This window comes from Aphis gossypii, chromosome 3 (assembly GCF_020184175.1).
Source record: "Aphis gossypii isolate Hap1 chromosome 3, ASM2018417v2, whole genome shotgun sequence".
NCBI lineage: Eukaryota > Metazoa > Arthropoda > Insecta > Hemiptera > Aphididae > Aphis > Aphis gossypii.
Window position 1 is genome coordinate 7713460 of NC_065532.1, and position 21253 is coordinate 7734712.

Here is a 21253-nt window from a genome sequence, read left to right on the forward strand (position 1 = left end):
TTTTATAAACCTGAATTGAAATAAAAATTTCACTCAATTGAATGGACTATTATCGTCCGAATTTATGTTAATCTTACATAGTGAAACCTATCAAAATGCAAATGACCACGACTAAATTTGTGACCGCGTGCATAATAATAAACATAGGTATTGTATGTATATTATGTGTAATGTGTACTTAGTAAAGAGGTACTGTTTAAATCTAATAGTCCTTGATATCTGCAAATTTTCTTTGATCGTCGTAGGTACACAGTTTATAATGTATACATCCATAAATATTCAGAATAAACCACTAGATTCATGTTTACACAATATAATAATTAATATTGGGTTATCTATGTTATTTATGTAATTTAGATTATAAATTCGTTCGAGTCATGTTTTGCGACATCTGCTTAAATGATACCTATTAGTTTTGAATTTTATGCATCAAATAATCTATGATATTTTAACCTATATTCATTATTTTATATACACTTATAATAACTGTTATAAAACTACCTCCTACTTCTTCGAATGTTTTTTATTCTATTTTGATAATCAATCAAGCATTTTTTATATAGATTAAAGTTAATAAGAATTGCAACGTCAACATTGAACAATAATTAGATAAGTCAACTTAAATAACTGGATTATGGTAAAATAATGTATCTTCTGCAGTGCAAAGCGTATTTTTATAATAAATACTGTCATCTCATTTTTCTGTCAAAAATAATTGTACGTTTTTGACATACATTATAATACTCGTACTTTAGCCTTTTTGTTTCGTTTAACTGTGAATTCGGTGGCATGGATGGCATTTAAACAAAGAAAATAATACATCAACAACGATAACAAGCTAATAGGAATCGAAATTCTGTCAAAAAACAAAATAATGATAGTGATAAAAGTGTAAAATATCGGAATTCAATTTTTGCAGCAAAAGTTAACGATGCAGAAGATAATATTCATGTCTCGTCGCGAAACAGAGCTCCCAACGAACACACCACGGCCGTACTTATTTTTTCATGCCGTTAGTCAAATAATAAATTTATTAAACTTATTTATATTATAATGACTTTTTTTTTTCAATTTACTATAATAACGTTTCTGTTCATTTCTACAGGTCCGTTTAATACCGTATTATTATAATGAGTATATTTTCACGCGAAATTTCTAAGCCACTTAGACGGTTCGCTGTAATGGTGATGACTATTTAAATATAAATATATTATTGCACACTAAAAATAAACCCAACACTTCGTATTTGTGTAAAATTTAAATTTGCATAATTTAGTAGTTATGACATTTGTGGAAATTGCTTAATTCATTTTATTTTCTCGTTGCTATTTAAATTTTATACTATTCCACATTCTTAAAATATATTAATTTTCGGTGATAATTTTGAGTTTTTTACACAATGTATGGTCGAAAAACTATCATAATTATAAGATTTTAATTTATTATAATAATCTCTATTTTAAAATTATAAATTTTAATAAGTACATTTCAATAATATACTATTACTGTTTTATGATTTTACAAATAGAAAATGCTACAACAATGGAACTACGTCATTATTCTGGGCATATTACAACATTTCAATTCCGAAAATGCTGATATGAATATGTATATTTTATACAGAGAGATTTAGCGACCATGATCATACCCACTTTATCTTTTAAAAATGAATTTAAATATTCAATTTTTGATTTTTGAGTTTTTAAATACATAAGTACCTACTTAAAAACTGTATTTTCAATTACTTTTATTTTTATATACTATTTAAATATTATTATGATAATTGGTGATATCAACTCTTTTTTGAAGCAGTAAAATAATTTTTTAATTAGTATTGAATTGAGAGTAACTATATTTTTTAAGCGTTTTAACTTTCTTTACTAAGAATAATAGATTAACCTTGTCTCCTTGATAATATGTTTGAAATAAATGGCAATTTAAAAATTGTAATTAATTTATCAACATTTTATAATTTGTAAAGATATTGACCAATTAAATATTATTTCCAACATATCATGCACTTTATGTTTTTCAACCTAATTTTTTTATTTTTTTATTTAAACTTTTCTATTTACAAAACATAATTTATAAGAGTAATTTATATTATCCTTATAAGTATTTATATTTTTAAAACTCAGAAATTATTTGTTCAAATTTTGTTTTAAATATATTATCATTTTCTAAAATATAAAATTATATAGGTTGATTTCCATAAAAAAAATACGTTTGTGTCACCTAAGAACACTATTTAAATAGTATACATATACAAATCTAAATACTTGAATGTTATGGTCCTTAATATATTTAAAAATTCTAACAAAAAAATCAGAATCCGAATAAATTCATTATTAAAGAAAAAATGTGGAGTATTATGCCTGTTACACCAACGCTTTGTTTGTTGTATTATTATGGTATGTACTTAAAAGTTGTATATATAATATTTTTACTGCTCCAATATCGTATATATTTTGCTATTATCACAATGTAGAACTATAAATTTAATTTTAACTTGTAACAGATAATATATTAATATTAAGTAATAAATATTAATGGGGATCGCAAACAGTCCGTTTTTAAGAAATATTATAATGATCAATGGGGCGTATGCAACAACTATCGCGTGACCCTGAGTTGTTTTTATTTTTACTTACAACATGTACTTTAGCATTTTTGTGAATTATAACGATCGTACTGGTTAAAAGTATAGATATCAACAATTAAGAAATTTAAACTCAAATAAACCTTAAGATTAAAATGGGCATGTTTTTTTACTGAATAATTATAGTTTGCAATCCCCTATAGGTAAATATAAATTATAACGGTGCACATACTTTTGTATACGCTGTACATTTATTGAAGTATAATAAAACCATGTAATTATGTAAAAATATTGCTTTTTATATATTTGTGTTGTTAATATTTATTACTATACTACATACTATTATAGCGTTACGTGCTCAATTAATTTTCTGTGTATTTTTTTTTTTTTATGGTTACTGATAATTCTTTAAAACTCAAGCTAACAGCGAGCAGTGGTTAAACTAAAATATATAACGTCTACGACAAAATATCATCACTTTACCCTCTGCGGTTATACTTTATAAAAAGAAAGGCCCGAATAGTGTGGATAACTCCTAATGAAACAACTTGATTTCATATTTACATATGAAAAAATAGTTCCTAATTAAGTTCTGTACTTTAAATAATAATTATACTACCTATCACAATATTGTCATGTTATTGGTGTTTAAATTCTATAACGTAGGTACACGATTTATAATTTTATTTGACATAGTCTCTCTAGCCGTTTATCACTGTGTACAGTTGTGCTAAGTAAATAATTTCGGTATCTTATGTTGAAACATTTTAATGGTAACAAACAGGATATAAAATCTGACGTATATACGTATTTCCACAAAAGAAAATATAATAATGCAAACGAGTAGCTTGAATGATTTCAGTCATATGTTGACGAATTATTTTTAGGAAAACCCTTTAAGTGACACTTATTGCAACCCAAATTTCCCTACGGGTTATTCGAATCGTATACAAAATGTATATTTACAATATATCTATATATATGTATATATATTATAATAAGACAAGTGTAAAGACATTTTACACATTTCAATTTTAAGACTTATATAATGCCGACTATTGACGTGAGTGCTTCAATGTTATTCCATTATTTTATTTTTCGATCACAAAACAAGAACATTATATTTTCAAAAGCATATAATACATTACGTCCAACCATTAACCAAGTTACCATAGGTGTTCGTAGTCGAGTCGAAATTCGGTTGCGTTTAATATATTTTGTCATTTTATATTAGGCGCCATTGTACAATTTGTGTAATATTGTGTATAATCTATGTGGGGCAAAGCTTAACAGAAATTAACTAAAATTACGCTTCCAGTGGTTTCAAAACAAATCTCTTTTATTTCTAAACCTCAATACGTGTATAGAATCATTGATTATAATCATTGTGAGTTATGGATTTGGGTATTTTAATTTATTATGCAAAGGGTTACTTTACTAAAATGCATATAAAAATAAAATATTAAAAACAATGACATTAAATATCAAAAAATAACAATAATAAAACAAGGAGAACAGTCGAATAAAATACCTATCAAATTCGTAGACGTTTCAAAATTTACTGATATGAAATATATTTTTAAAATAATTTTATATTGTCTCACTATTGATAATATGTGTTATATTAAACAAAAATTTAAAATAAATTTCCTGAATTTTTTTTAAATTTATAATTTATGTTACATTCGATATTATTCAAATACGTTTGATTTATTTTTAAACAAAAATGCATAATAAATATTTTTTACATTATTTTACTCTTTAATTTTCAATAATAGAGTTTGAATACAAACGAACTACTTTGCTTGCTGGGTAAACTATTATTTATAGTAAAATCAAGGACTTTCATGTTTTGTAGTCTATATATAAAATTATTAAATGCCTATGTATTCAAAAATATAAACTTTAACACCATAACTTCTGAAATTTCAATAAAAATGTTTCCAATAATAATTACACTTTTACTAATATAGATGAAATTAAAATATATTTTAAAACAAATATAATCATTTTCAAATTTTAGATAGTTAAAATCATAATAAAATGCTCTAAAATCTAAATTTATGAAATATTTAAAATATACACAAAAAATAAGTTAAATATTTATTCAATTCGTTATTCGAATACTTGATTTATTATGTACTTATATACTAAAATACATTTACTGGTGCACGAAAGTCCTTGCTCAATTTATTATACTTAGTAGGTATCATAGACTAATACGTAAAAACCTAATCCTAAGTACACAAATTGTTATATTATTTATTGCAAGTATCATATCATTAGCATTGTTATAATTTGATCATGTATATTTTTTTTTTACAATTTACAATTTAGTCTTTTAATAAAATACTATATAAGTAGATTATATTAGCCACTTAATCAACTTACTGTGAAATTTTAAATAATATTAAGAATTTAAAGTTAAAATTGCTGTAAATATTTAGTATAATAACAATATATTATGCTTATTAATGATTATAGTAGTTAGGGACTAGTGGATAACAAAAATGTAAATGTTTTATATGTATATACGCAAATAATATATAATTATTAAAATACAACTTTTATTTGTTTATTTTTTTCACACACACATTTATCACATCGCACGCCTACCTACATATTATATTTGAAATCGGATAATTCAAAAAATCTTCAAACAAAATAGATGCTTTACAATAAATTATCTAAATAATGTATTGAATCTCCAATATTTAAGCAATCTAACAATTAATAATGATGTGAAAGATATTGCTAAATAGATTTTATAACCACCTTCATTAACAAAATAACGGATAATATTTTACCTTAAACATTAGTTTCCTAAACTTCAAAGTAACTATGATTATTAAAGTGTTTACTGAAATATTTCATGTACTAATGAGAATCAACAATAATATTATCACTGCACAATAATATTTAGGGTACCTATAAAAACTTTTTTATAAGTAATGATGTTTTATGAGAACCTATTGAATCACTTAACTTACTTTTACTAAATCAATATAAATAATAATATTTAGTGTAACGAATAATGAAGTTTGAGCGTTAATGGAAAAAACGCCTTAAAAAATCAATTTCTCCGAAAATAAAAGCCACTTTAATCAATAGATTTAGTACATAAATGATATATTTAAAATTCATGAAATTTATATCATGCTTCTACAACTCGGGCTATGAAAATTATTATTGGGTACACGTGCTTATTTTTACATATTTTTTTATGATGTAATTTTTACTCATCATGCATAATATATAAACCGTAAACGTACTCGTATCTGTAATAACATCATGTACTACCTATCATATGGGTTAGACTTATACTCCTAAGTGCCTAATAATAATCATATTATTATGTATTTATGTATTTTGTATTTTCCGTATAATTTCTTCAAGGGATTATTAAGTATTCCAAGGACAACAACTGTTTATGACTAAAGTATTATGTAGAAATAATACCAAAATAGATTAACCTTCTTTATTTTCTTTCACATTTTTTTTCTTCCTACACTTATATTATTTGCTTTATTTTACATACATAAAAACTATAATTAAATTTATTTAATATTTATTATTTATTACAGATTATAATATTTTATTTACTATAACGACTAGGTATATTTACTATTATAGGACTGGTTATTTTTCAATTTGGAGAAATCAAAACAAACCAAATATACATTTTTTTATTACAACCCAAACTATTCTATAATATTGAAATTGTATATTGATTTCGGAGAGAAATATAAAAAAACATTCAATATAAAAATGAAAAAAAATACAAAATCTATATCCTAATTGTAATAATTTTATTTTATTTGTATAGTCTTTCATAAAATTCATTACGAATTTTTGTTTCACTACAGATTTGATTTTTCAACTTAACTATTAAAAATTTGGTAAAAAAAAAAAATAATAATAAACAATTGTAACATCACTGATCATTGATAAAATATTGTTATAAAATTTAACTAAAATATATAAAAATGGCATGGAACAGGAACTAATTAAAACATAATTTGACAGAGTTTGATATAATGTTTTATGGAAAGTTATTGTAATTATTTGTAATATATAAAACAAATATTAAAATTATAACATTATACTCTCATATTTTTGTATTTTATTTCATCTATATGATCTTTCATAGTATAAAACTATTCGATTGTCAATATGTATTACACATTAATATCAATTACGGACTCTCGTCCTGATGACTGCAATACTGTCTGTTAACATATTAGGTTGCCAAAACAGTGTAAACAGTGTGATTTATTGTTTCAATTAATTAGAAGGCTTTACGTATAGAATATTATTATATATCACGAATTAGAATTAAAACATAAATTCGGATGAGTAGTTTATGCGAGAAATAATTATTTAAATTTTAAGTAGTGAACAAAGTAGAGTGGTTCGTAGATATCCAACAAAATATTTGTCTATTACTCCGCTCAAGTATTATTCGACAAAATAAACACTCATTACCTATAGACTTCAGACTGATCACTCTAATAAATTAATATTAAAATAAAAATAAGTATAGATAAAAAAATGTACAATACAATATTTCATACTTGCATATAAATCATATTATATTTCCACTGTAACATACGTAGATTATGTACAACTGTATACTATATTTTTTGGGATTTTTGAAATTATAATTATATTTGTCCATTATTTTGTTAGCACTTTTTAAAATGAAATATAAAATAACTTTTTATAATTATTTCCATTAAACACTTACTTATTCTAACATAGTTTAAAACTCCAACAAGTTCCAGTCACTAATGAGTTGATTATAAATATCGTTGAAAATTTCATGCTTACAAGCCACAAGGGTTAGAACAAGGCCAAAAACTTTACGGTTGTTTTATTAATACGATAGCACCACCATAAAAGGATTATTCGTTTGTAAAACATGTATAATAATATTGTCATTCTGTCAAGTCTTATAAGAATAACAAATATCACAACAGTTAATTTGAACGGAAACAATAATAATAATAGTAATGGATTTTAAAACAATACATCTTTTTACTTTTTATAATCTTAAACTACAACTATTTTTCAACTCAATCGTATTATACAGCAGTATAATCAATCAACTAAAACGTCCGTTTCGTTAAGTGTATCCAATTTTCGATTTACAAAGTATAAAAACGTATGGCATATATTTCAATACAATACGTCTAACTAAGGATTATAATTATTATTATTATTGATATCAATTCTACAATATAATATAATACATAGCGAAATTCGATTAATTTGATAATGTAGACATTTTGGACGATTTCCATTAGGATCATAATAATGTTATTTAACATATTTTACTATTCGCTATTGCCATTTCATTCCATCTAATAAATAATAATAAATTATTAGCATTAACTAGGTACATTAAATTTTGGGAAAACAAATTCCATTTCATTGCTAAATGTGTTAACCGGATACCCGGTCACTGGATACTCGAATTATTCATACCTAATTGAATCGATTTGAAATGTTTTATTATACTACATGTGAGTTAATCTGTTTATTTTGATATTTTATTGTAGGTTTATAATTCAATTTTGTCAAAAGTAAAAATCTAATCATAACAAACTCATATATTATGTTATAATTCGTTAAAAGTTTTAAACCAACCATATATTATAATATTATGCTCTTATAAACTTATATAAGTTAATGAACTTTCACTATATCTCCTTAAAGACTTAAACTAATTACTTATCAAACATTGATATTGGTGGTTGAACCATAAAGAAACACGGAAGAATACATGTAATATGTATAGATATAATGAATTTAAAAAAAAAACTACATTATTTATTCTTTTTAAATAATGACAGATCTAACATCCACAACAACTAAATAATTTATAAGAAATCTCAGAAATAAATAATCCCTAGAAAACGATAATCTAACATCATCACATACTTAACTATATTATTTTTAGGAAAGTAGTGATCAGATTTGACATAAGTTTTTTTTTTTTACTTTAAGTTTTAACGTAATACTTTGTGTTTTGTTTGTTTAGTCTTAAAACAAAAAAAAAATCTGCTCTAAATATAATAAATATATAACTAAAAATGTTTATAACTTCAGTCTAGGTATCAAATCGAGATCTCAAATTGAGGTAGGTATAAAATATTTATGTATCTATGAAAAACAATAGTTGAGAAATAAATAAATTTTCCTTAAAAAAAGTCAAAATACTCCATAGTAAAACATTTATAACACGAAAAAACTATACAAAATAAAAAACAGCTAAAAATCTATAGACAATTAGTTATTTAATATTAATGTTGATGTCATAGGTCTCTTAGAATTTTACAACAAAATTCGAGAACAGCAATATAATAAGCAATTTATACACCACTCGATGTAAATTATTATACATATTTATACCTAGATAATATTTTGAAAAACATACAAAACATATTATGTAATATCTATTTAGCTTAATTAATTTTTAAAACTAGATGTTTATAAAATATACTGAAATAAACGTTGAAACATCATCGCAATTCTACGAAATTGAAACAAAAATAATTTCGGGTTTTGGAACGATTGAAGTGATATTAATTTATTGTCTCACACGTATACACCACCTACGAATATACTTCAACTGTCAGTTAAAACAGTCTATTAATTTCAATCTTAACGTTCATAGTAACTTCTTGCTGCATTGTGTTCCTCAACAATATAAATATATCTCAAGGACACACGTTGTCAATTTATCAACATTTTGAAAAACATACATCTTCACTACGCTGCGTGTTCAACAGACTGTAACGATTCATAATCAACGATCGTGCATACGTACTTACACCTGGGTGCAAGATGTGTGAAATATTATAATATGAAGAACCTAATTTTAGATAGTATTATAATACTAGATGAAAAACGTTTGGTTTTTGTTCAAAATCATAATTCACAGAAAAAAAAATTATAAATTTACGCACAAAAGATTATTTCGTGTTGAATGCCCTTCGATTTTATTTTTTCACTATTCAAGTGGTATTCATGTATATTTTTTATTTGAACAATCCAAATAATATGTTATTGTTATCAAGCAAGTTCTAGAGCCCAATAATTTTCTTAAATAATGAAAATAAAATAAACTACTACATAGAATCTACTCCCTTCTAGAATTTGGATTGAGAATAATTATCATGAAATATTTATAAATACCTATAAAAATATTATGTATACAACTAAATATTATAGTATATTTGCATTTTTTTTAGCTGTTAGATTAAAGCATAGTCTTATTTTACATCACAATTTCAACTTTGTGTTAGTATACATGTCATTAAAATAGTATGTCAAAACGAGTATTATTATTTTTTGTTTATTTTATATAGTTGAACATTTTAGCCATAGAAATAACTGAAATCGAATTTGTATATACGTATAATATGCTTGTTAGTATGCGTAACGTTTTTTTCGTTTGTGTTTCTTTCGCTAAAACTAAACACAAGACAAACAAAACAAAAAAGTAAAGTCTGAAATCAGAATTTTTTAATTTTTTAATTATGCTCAACGAAGTGTACGGGAACAGCTTTAAATGTACATAATATATGGTGCCAAATTTATTACGTAAAATCATTTGCAACACGTGAGTATTGTATGTGATGTATTAATAATAACTTATATATTATATACTTAACGATATTAAGTATAATAATATATACTTACGTCCTACACTACTCAAGTATTGTAATACTATAATGTTATTTTAATACCACTAGTACTTACACTTATTAAGTCATTTACATGTATACACACATTATATCATATAACCAAAAATCTGAAATTCGGTATATTAAATTAAATTGTAGGTAGTCGTAATTCGAATTGTGTGAAATTGGAACTTTTACCAATTCTGCAATACATAGTGAAAAGAATAAATATAAAGAGAATATACAATATAAAGTACAATATAATATAAAGAGTGAATAATCAAGAAACGTGACAAATAAAGTAAGTACTCAGCTAGTATTAAGAAGTTCTGCTAATTTATACCAGTGAAATTGTCAATATTATTCACATCCAAATTTATTCTACTGTTACCTTCTTTGGTGATATTGTATTATTATTAATTTTGTTGTAGATCCAGAATACGACGCAGAAATTGTCAAAATAGCCGTGATTACAATGCTGGGAGACTTGTTTACATTTTAGAAAAATTAAAATTCGATCAAACTTTGTGTTAGTTCTAAATGAAATTTTTTTTGCATAATTTTCAGTATTCAACTACACAATTTCTTTGTACATTCTAATTTAAATAAATATTTTGTATTTTAATGACTTGAGTCATAAAGATTGACAAAAATTATGTTTAATCACTGTACAAGTTGTATATTTATCATTCATATTTTTGAACTGAAGTTTTAATTTTAAGCATTTATAAATATATGTATTATGTAGATTTTATTTGTAATGAAAAAAAGTCATCTTAATTTATTCTAAAATGCAAATTTATTGCATATATTGGAATACTTTTAAAATATTTTTTGGAATATTTTTAGAGAATATTTTGCTTTTGATGGCTACTTTTAGTCTATAAGTGCATGTTTATTTGACAGTTGTTTTTAATGTAATTCGTTAGCCCTTACCGATGTCACATGCACATTTTAAGAGAATTTCGATTTTGAAAGTATGTTAACAACAAATATTAATATACCTATTAAACACAAGTGTATTTGTCGAACGAGATCAATTGGATTCGTCTGTTGTTATTGCCGACTAAATATTTTCTGGCCGAAAGAAAAATTGGAGGGAAATAGGTATCTTCTGTACAGTAAATGTAAAATTTGTCACTGCAATATTCAAGTATTTTTGTTAAATTTGAATTCAACGATAAATCGTTACACACGAAAAACAATTCTAAGCGACAAGTCACGTTGTCAGCTTATATTGCTATTTACTATAGGTAACTATATTTTATTATTGTATATTATCTATATTACTATTAACTACAATGATTTATTGCCATTATTGATGTACGGTAAGTGGAACTAATTGTTTAATTTATTATTATATATATTTTTTTTTATAATAGGTTAAACATAGGTCAGAGGTTACAGTTAATTTTACACAATCTATAAAATAATTATTTATAATTATACTAAGTGTAAGCACTGTATAGATATGAGTATGATATATAATCGTTAATCATTTGGGTTTGTGGCCTAAGCTGTGTTCTATTGAAAGCATTTTGGATTGGGAAATTATTTAGCTTGAGCCGTTAAGTTTTCACATTTTAAAATGGTTGTCTGCTTGTCAAAGAGGTTTATTTAATATATTTTAACTTATGTAACATTTATAAAAACAAAGAATCTTTCTTAAATTTTAAATTCTAACTGTATTGTTACAGTTTATATATATACATTGTTTTATTGTTTATACTAGTACTACAATATACTAGGATATATGGTGTGTGCCATGTGTTGCAATACATGGACTAAGTTTTTAATCGAAAATGCACTAACAAACTTACTGTTTAAATACATAAATGTTTTTACAATTCTGATATTTTGGTATTTCTTAAAAAAAATTCCAAGAAATATAAAATAAAAAATTACATTAAGACGATTTATAATAATAAATGAATATTCTTAGTATGTGTAAGTAAAATTTTAAATACTGAAATACTAATAGAGAAAAAATTATTGAATTACACGATTTTTTCATTATTTGCTTACTTATTCAATCAATTGTCGATTATCGCTTGATAAAAATGGTTTAAAATATATTATAATATCTTTGATAGATTTCCAAAAAAATCAAAAACCTAACGTCAATAACTGAACGAATTCTGAGTATTTATTATTTTGATATGGAAATAAAAAAGGTAATGAAAAAGCACGCGCCAAATAATAACTTTCACAGTTACAACTGTTCTTAATTATTTTACCCTTAACGACGCAAATATATAATTAAAATAATTTTGAATAACTTATGACCACGGTTATGGACTCAAGAAACATCTAAGTTAAATTAAAAACACCTTTCACTTATAGCCCTAACCCTTCGAATATCTCAAGAAAAATATAAACTTTCATTAATAGAATGCGAATTGTTAATTGTTTGATAACGCACCAGTATTAGATGAAGTAGAAAGAACTCCCACTCAATAATTACGAGTTGTGGCATACTCCTTACAATCAACACATCATATCTGAATGCCTTACACCGTTTCTGCATAATATTAAATAAATCATTTTCACTAAACGTATAAAACCATTACCTAGTAATTTGTTCATTATCGGTTACATGTAATGGATTAAATTATAGCTTTACACGATAAATACTAATTAATCTTAATTATAATACGTCTTCTACAATTATAATATTAATATCAACATATCGGTGTTAATTTTATTAAAATTCTGAGATAATAGACCGCATGACAGCGGTGGTGTACCAAAATGACTATATTCATAGCGCTATGTAATTTTGATTAAATAATAATCATAATGTAATCACTATAATTATTTTTGACATGCATTCACTTGATCATTTCAACTACACATTAACTTAACAAGAAAACTACCGTTTCTCTTATTACCATTTACATTTGGTACTAAAATATTTATCAAAACGTTTTAAAAATAATAAATTCAAATAAACTTAATCCTATTCTTATATACTAGGAAAAACGTCTTAAAAATAAGTAGGTATATCAAGTGATACTCTAATGTTAAAAGCACTGAATTATTTTTTGTTTTAGAGTAATTTATTCATAAATATTTTAAAATAAATATTGATTTTTTTTAAGTTACTCACAAAAACCTTAGTGTAAAAGTTACTTTTATATTAAAATTAAACTAACTGTGTTACACCTGTCTTAGTCCAAGAATAGATAAAACCAAGATGGGCAATGGCTGTAGCGGATAATAACGAATAATATTTTTTACCTGACGTGTTAATTGTAAGCAAAAATAAACGAATATACGAATATGATTTTAAAGTTATAAATACCGAAAAGTCACCTTAATATAGTTGCAGGTTAAATCAAATATTTAAAAATTCCATGAATGGTCAAAATCGGTAGAATATTTTTTGATACAATTTTCCTGTTGTACATAATAACCATTACTAGTGGCTAATTAAATATAATTATAGATCGGATTTTTATGGAGCTAACATAAAACAAACGTGTAATTAAAATATACGAAATTGTGCAAAAAAACAAAATGTTCGTCATAGATACTTCAAATTATATTTTTAATGCTCTTTATTTTTTATAATATTATTATTTATTAGTTGGCATTAACTATTATAAGTATTATATTAAAATAAAAAATAATTTAATTTAAATAAAATAATATGAAATGATTTATAATATTTGATTAAGATGTATTTCCATATACATTTCAAAATTTTTTTCTGTAAAATAATTATATATAATATCAAGTATCAACTATAAAATTGTTGTATTAAACATGAGTTATCTACGGCTGCTGCAGATAGACTGTAGTACTATAATATTTTGTAGATATGTATAATATATAATCGACAATCATGGTAGTATTGTCATTATCTTAATAGGTACGTCGTATTATATATTATATAATATATATTTATCTATAAATAATTATATTATTAGATATAAAAGTCCAATATTTTATATAACAACATAATGTAGCAATGATAAAGTAGATAGATGTTATAATATAGATTATGAAGCAAAAACAATTATACAAAAGTTCTAATTAGTATATTTTTATAAAAAAAAAAAAACCCAAACCTGCAATTTTTTACAAAATAAAACTTTCTTTAAGTTGATCTAAGTACATGTCTTGATTTGGATTTTTAGCTTGTTTCTATAGGTTTTAGAACACGCCATAAAAAGATATAATATTACATGGGAATATGGTCTTTAGTAATAATACTTTTACAAAGTATGTAACCAATGGTAACTCTATCATAAAATATTCAATTTTTCGTGAGTCAAAACCACAAACAGGAAATATGAATAAGGTTAGGTTATAGGGCTCGCTACGGGTTGAAAAATGAAGCTTCAAAGCCTCTTCGACTTCGACATTTGAGTAATCTATTTACGATCCAGTAGTTTTTGAGTCTATAGAAGATAAAGGAAAAAGATTCATTTTATACGAATAAATAATATTTTCTACCCTTTCGGTACTTGCTATGCATATAATATTATTTAATAACTTCTAATTATTTGAATTTGCGAGATATCTTAATATTTCCTGAAAGAATTTTTCAAAATCTGTTTTTAATATTTTATATTATTCAGAAATAAATCGTCGAGCTTTGGCACAACCAGAATCGAGTCTCTCCATTAGTTAATAAAATACGGAATAATAGAGGCACCAAACAAAATTTTTACATATACGCAACAGCGGACCGAGTTTTATCATAATATTATAATTCTAAGCAAATATTGTAGTATCTTTTTTTTTATCTCTCGTTAGATCTGTATACTATAATAATTATGCACACAATAGCCTCCATCATGGACCGAGGTTGTGAGTTTAACCATAAACTATACGATTAGACTTTCCGATGTCGTGACACACAGAACAATAATAATATTGAACACAAAAAGCAATAGTGACAATTACATAATGTACATCGTTACACTAGGACAAATAGAAAATCGTCATCGCATATTTTAGCAGCTGATGAAAAGTGCTGTTGTTATCGTAGTAAACGTTATATTATACATGTACGCGAATTACTGTACTCAGTCAAGTCCAGATGATTTGACTGTTTGTCAACACCACGTCAACCGAATGATAAGTAGAAGATGAAACCACTATAATATATCTCCATTATAATACAACTCACGACACACGTTCAACGCACTACGTCAAATGTGTAATATAGATAATATGCAAATATTATAATAATATCTATGTGATTATAAACTCTAATGATGCGCCTAAATCACTCGCCTTAGAACTGAATTTGTTATATCGTTATAGGCGTTATAGCAATAGCAGGCTAGGTTCACGAATCTTCCCAGTCATTCTGAAATCAATTTCCAAATTTCAGAACCGGTCCCAAAAATTAAAAAGCCTCCTGTCTATATTAGTAAGCTCATTTGTTCATTTAACTGAACAAAAAAATTGTCCAAAATCACTTTGCATTGTTTCGTCAAAAAATAATAATATTATTATAATAGGTACAATGTATAAACAGTAATCCACGACAATATTAATATTTATAATATTTAGATTAATAAACAGTACTAAAACCATTAAAGTTTAATCAAATTAACAAAAACTTCTGAACTAATGCCCCGAAAGTTGAATTTTAGTACACAAGTAGTACATGGCTCACTAAATAGTAATAAGCATATTAAGATTTAACGAATTATAAACGAAACCGATAAAAATAATCGCACTCTCTTTATTAAAAAGGTGGAGTGCTACGCATGACCGCATGAGAGGTAGGAGACAGGACTAATTTTATATTGAGATTTAAACTACTAATATTTTAATTCAGTTTTCGGAGAATTAGTTCCAACCTTCGTTAATTTTATTGTGTGTATTATATAATATTTATAGAACAACGCATATGTTTCATAGGCGATGCTAACTTTCATGTTCGGGGGATGCAAATATTTTGAGATATCTTCCCTCCCCCCCTCCCCCAAAGTTTTGCCACCCATATACTACATTATATTACTTTTAATAAATTATATTAATAATACAATAGGTATAGGTACACACTACATATTATAGACACATAGTCGATACGTATCTACGTGATATGAATTAAGACTATACCTATAGTTATAAACTATAAGATATAAAAATTATAATTGTTGTTAACAATCGTTTCGATTTAAAAAATATATAAATTTAATAAAAATCTAACATTCGTTAAAATTAATACAGTTAATCGATTTATTTAAGCACTATGTAGAGGTAAGTAAATTAAGGTTGAAAACTCTTGACCTCTCTTAATCAATAAACCATTACGCGTTTGCACTTAAAACAAAATAATGTACTATTCAATATTTGAGATACCTACAATTATAGATTGTTGCTGTACCACTTTTATTAAACACTTAATAAGACCATAACTAATTGTTGATGCACACAAAACATTCAAATCAATAATCGGTGACATAGCTGATATATTATACAGTCGACAACAGTTAGGTTTGATTGGTAACGATCATTGTCCATTTATATCATAGAATACTCTAAGATTTATATCGACATACATTATGTAGTACCTATAAAACTGAACTATATTAATTGATAATAATATAGAAAAATTCAAAACATTGTTTAAAAACCACATAAATAAGCATTGGTCTCTCTCCAAAAATCCCAGTACGGAATAGTGCTGAGTCTTAACTTAAAATTATTAAAACTATAAATTAATAAATAGGTAAAAAAAATATTTTAAAAAAAATTATGAACAAAGATATTTAATTAGCAATGGTTTTCAGTACATTTTGTAAACTTTATATATTCCTTGAAACGTAATCAATATTTAATTTGTAACTGGTTAGTTATTGATTGAGTAAACAACTTTGAAATGATAATTTCCAAATTTTTCAGAAATTCCAATGATTGTTATAAGATAAAAGAACTAAAATCATCAAAACATTTTGAAGAAACTTCCACAAATTCAATTAAAAATCTTTTTTTGAATGCAGTTACTAATAATTTTTAAAGCACTACTATATTTTTACTCAATTAGCTCGAAGGAGTTCTATCTCCACTCACCAAGTCACTAGAGCTACTAATTCATAATGCATTACTAAATTGATTGGTTTCTTTTATTTAAACAATTTCTTAAATCAAACTATTTCAACAATCATATTATTTCGAGAATAATTGATTAAATTAAATATAATACACACAACAAAAATATTTGAATGACAATGTTTCATACCTATTTACGTTTTACTATAATTATTAATTTCTGAATTCATATCCAAAGAATATTTTAATATAACAGTGATTAAGAGCTTATTGAATATATTATTAATATTAAATTAAATACTTAAAAAATTATACATCTAGGGTAAACAGTAAACTAAATTATATTAGTGATCACAGAAACTTAAGTTTTCATAATATGTGATCTGAAAAAAGGATAGAAAAGATGCTTTTAAGAAAAGTTGTTCAAAATGAAGTGTCGATAAAATATATTGACTATATATACTAAATAAAATTCAGATTGTCAAAGTAGATAATATTTTTTTTACAACAACATTTATTTTAATATAACACTACACGATTTTTAAAAACAAAAATATTTAGTAATATTTAATTAGATATTTATAAAATAAATAAATATAGTTGGATATAAGAAATGTTAGATATTAACTTATTCAAAGTAATAATTTTTAATTTTAAACATCTCTGTTCAGAATTGGCGTCGTGATAATAGTTTAAATAATCATGCTGTTAATCGAAAAAATTATTTTATTAGCTATTTTGCTATCTAATTCGTTGTTAAGTGAAATCAAGATAATTCACTTGTTTATTTTTATCTTTTTATTCGGTTAACAGATAAGTGATTTTGTGATCGCTATTGAACGATAACATTATGAACAGTCAAAGAAAAGTAGAAACATCATTAATCATCCCTTGAAAAAAGTAATTGAATGTTTCTACCGTTATCCCCAGAGGTTAATTTTTCACCGTACAGCAAAAAGCTTACTTTTTGTAAAAGTTAACAATTATTTCACATTACATTTAGACAGCTGACAAAATGCTATTTTCCAAGAATAAAAACTCTACAAACTATTATAGTAATAAACGTATTTTACTACTGGCCAGTAAACTCAACGCATAGAGGAGGTATTTTCTATTCGTCAAGTGAAGTGCTTATACTCATTTATATTCATTTTACAAAATTTAAAAGTCAACCAAACTAATGTAAACTAAGATTACATTTAAAAGTTACAACTATCTATGGCAAATAAATTGTATACATAACTATATTAAAATGTGTCTCTTTTGTCATTAGTTTTGTAGTGTATGTGTATCTTTACGCATAGAATAAATATAAATGTAACAACATTTGCTTTTCTTGATATAAAATGTCATTATGTGTTACCGTTAAAGTAAAAACCGACACAACCATAAGTTTCACCGGTGAATCCGTTTTTTTATTGACTTCCGTTTGCGTAACAACATTTCACACTTTTATATGTTATTAAAGTATAGTTAAGCAATCCGCTAAATAAAATCACGTACCTATGATAACGAATGATCTACAGCTATTAATAAATAATAGTTATAGTATGCATAGGATTTACAAAAGTCAAAATATTTTTAATTAATTTATCACTGTACTAGACATGAAAATAGATTCAACATATTCAGTTTATGAGCACAAAAAATTTTATACCTAAGGCATCAGAAACAGAAATCAAATTCTACTGGGCCAAAACAGTTCAACTTTGAAACGGTCTAAACATGGGATAGTCATGAAAAAATCAAAAATTTTGAGAAGTTAAATTAATAAAAATATTTTAATACAACTGGTCTTGAAGTAGGTATACCTAAATCCTGAATATTTTTTTTTTTAAATAAATAATTTATTATAGTTTGTTATTTTTCTGAAACAAACTATTTAAGAATTTTTGATTATAAATCTAATATTAATTAATGCATAAACAGCAAGTTAATTAATTAATATGATTAATATGAATCATGTGTTATATTTTTTAATTGTTTGTATAAAATTGCAGAAAGGACTTTTAAAAGAACAAATATTTATATATATCCTTATTGTAACGATAACCGATTGGGGCGTTCCGATTACAATAGTGTACGATTCCGTGAAGAACTTACACCCTGCTGTTCCTGCGTTCACGCCCCTTTGACATACAATTAGATGTTTATAAATACGTTTCAGGTAAGCTAGTATCATACTGTTTAATGAAACGGAATCAACTAAATATATTAACAATAATCTTATTAAATTATTATACCAAACCATGTAAGAAATATTAACAGTAGCCAGTAGGTAATAAATGTAATATAATATATATTAAATCAACATGTATATGCGATCTAATGTAGTGCGCTTAAATTTATCGATCCCGTCGGTTAACAAACATATATTAACCAGTAACCATGCTTAAGTAGACTAGAGTAACTTGAAATTTGAATATACAATTCGAAATTAATTTTTGACAAAAAATAAATAAATAAATAGATAAATAGTACTCGTCGAGTTGTGACTTTTTAATACGATTATAATAGTTAATAGGTACACTAAAACAAACAAGTATACATCAGTGGACAAAATATAACTTGAAGTAGAAAGAGCAAAAACTATCAAAATCGCAACAAGACAAGTAATTATTTATTTGCAATCTATGATCAGAACTGAGTAGTGTACTTACAATATATCTTTCAAAAACACAACAAAGCCAAAAGATAATTCATTTCTACTATAATCACATTAGCCAAAATAATAAATCAGATAAAAACGTCGAAATATATGAAATATTTTTAAAATTTGAAATTATAATTTTTTTTTTTTTTTAGAAAATAATTAATTTAATTTTCATTTAAATATACTATATTCCATTGGTCCAAAATCTCCGTTTTCATTAAAAGCTATAATCATAAATTACTCCACCTAAATTGAGCAAAACTCTAATTTAGAAAATTATTAAACTATGTAGCATCATTCTTGGCACCCACGAGCCAAATGTAAAAACCCTAAAGTCCAGCAATAAAACGTTCTAGCGGTCGTGTTTCGAGACTGCTTTATTTAATTAATCATGGATTAATGAGAAATTTAAAACAAATATTTCAAAAGTACGTTAAACAATTTCGATTAAAAAGAAACATATACATTAATGCGTTTGACGCGTGATTACAATTTTCCTTTTGCGTAACGCAGAATACTACATAAACACTAGTTTATGTACAGTAACCATATAAACTAAAATATTTTCAGAAAACTTTTGATCACACATAATACCGTTATAATACTTAATATACACCATATATTTTTTTTTCGTAAATGGTTTATAAAATAGTATAAACACTATAAACATTTTTTTCCACAATTTTGAAAACAAATATTGAGTTTTCATAAATTATTATTTTTTTTTTTCAGCAAGTTTTGTGAATAAATTTTACACTACCTACCATATAAATACAATTTATTTAGGTTTGAGTAAAAACAGTATATATTTCAAATAACATTATTTTCGAAGTTATCCTTTAGTAGACGTTGATAATTATTTCAAAAATAATTAGCTATTTTCAAAATATTCATTTTGGAATAAGTACAGTACAGGTAATTCTCATATTTTAAAATTTAAACTGTCTCTATTTTATTCGTCTATATTACTTTTATAATAAAACAACTGCAAATTTTTAGTATAAGTACGTAACATAAATTTCCTACTAGAATTTAGTTTGTTTATTATTAATGGTGATATAGAAAAAAAACTAAATCATTTTATTTTTATTTGAAAAATCCAAAAAAAAAAACTTCTTAGGACTCCGTATCCTTAGATATACGTGCAATGTATATCCTACAAAATTACAAGTTTATTTAAAAAATTGGTAGATCTTAGGAATAAGTTATTTTTTTAGTATGTAAACACAACTTTAGCATGATAAAAACAATATCCAACAACCCAACTTTCAATTTACATTATAATACCTCTGA

General features: G+C 24.6%; 1 protein-coding gene and 1 long non-coding RNA gene across 8 annotated transcripts in view; both read left to right on the top strand.

The window, feature by feature from the left end:
• Window positions 1–10896, top strand: part of LOC114118908 (neuropeptide CCHamide-1 receptor-like) — a 120751-nt gene extending 109855 nt beyond the window's left edge. For 3 of the 6 annotated variants that reach the window (XM_050203111.1, XM_050203113.1, XM_050203112.1), the window contains one exon: window positions 1529–2014. The gene's annotated coding sequence lies outside the window, so the exon portion shown is untranslated. Of the gene's footprint in view, window positions 1–1528; window positions 2016–10721 lie in introns of those variants that run through there. The other 3 variants (XM_027980338.2, XM_050203110.1, XM_050203109.1) reach the window with 3 other exon arrangements.
• A 7220-nt stretch (window positions 10897–18116) lies between these two features.
• LOC126550822 (uncharacterized) lies at window positions 18117–20053 on the top strand. Of its 2 annotated transcripts, none has more exons than XR_007604849.1 (4): window positions 18117–18411; window positions 18913–19112; window positions 19308–19474; window positions 19825–20053. It is a non-coding gene; the product is annotated as an uncharacterized LOC126550822 (long non-coding RNA). The 2 variants fall into 2 exon arrangements; XR_007604850.1 differs by having other exon boundaries at window positions 18119–18411; window positions 18913–19108.
• Window positions 20054–21253: the final 1200 nt, after the last annotated feature.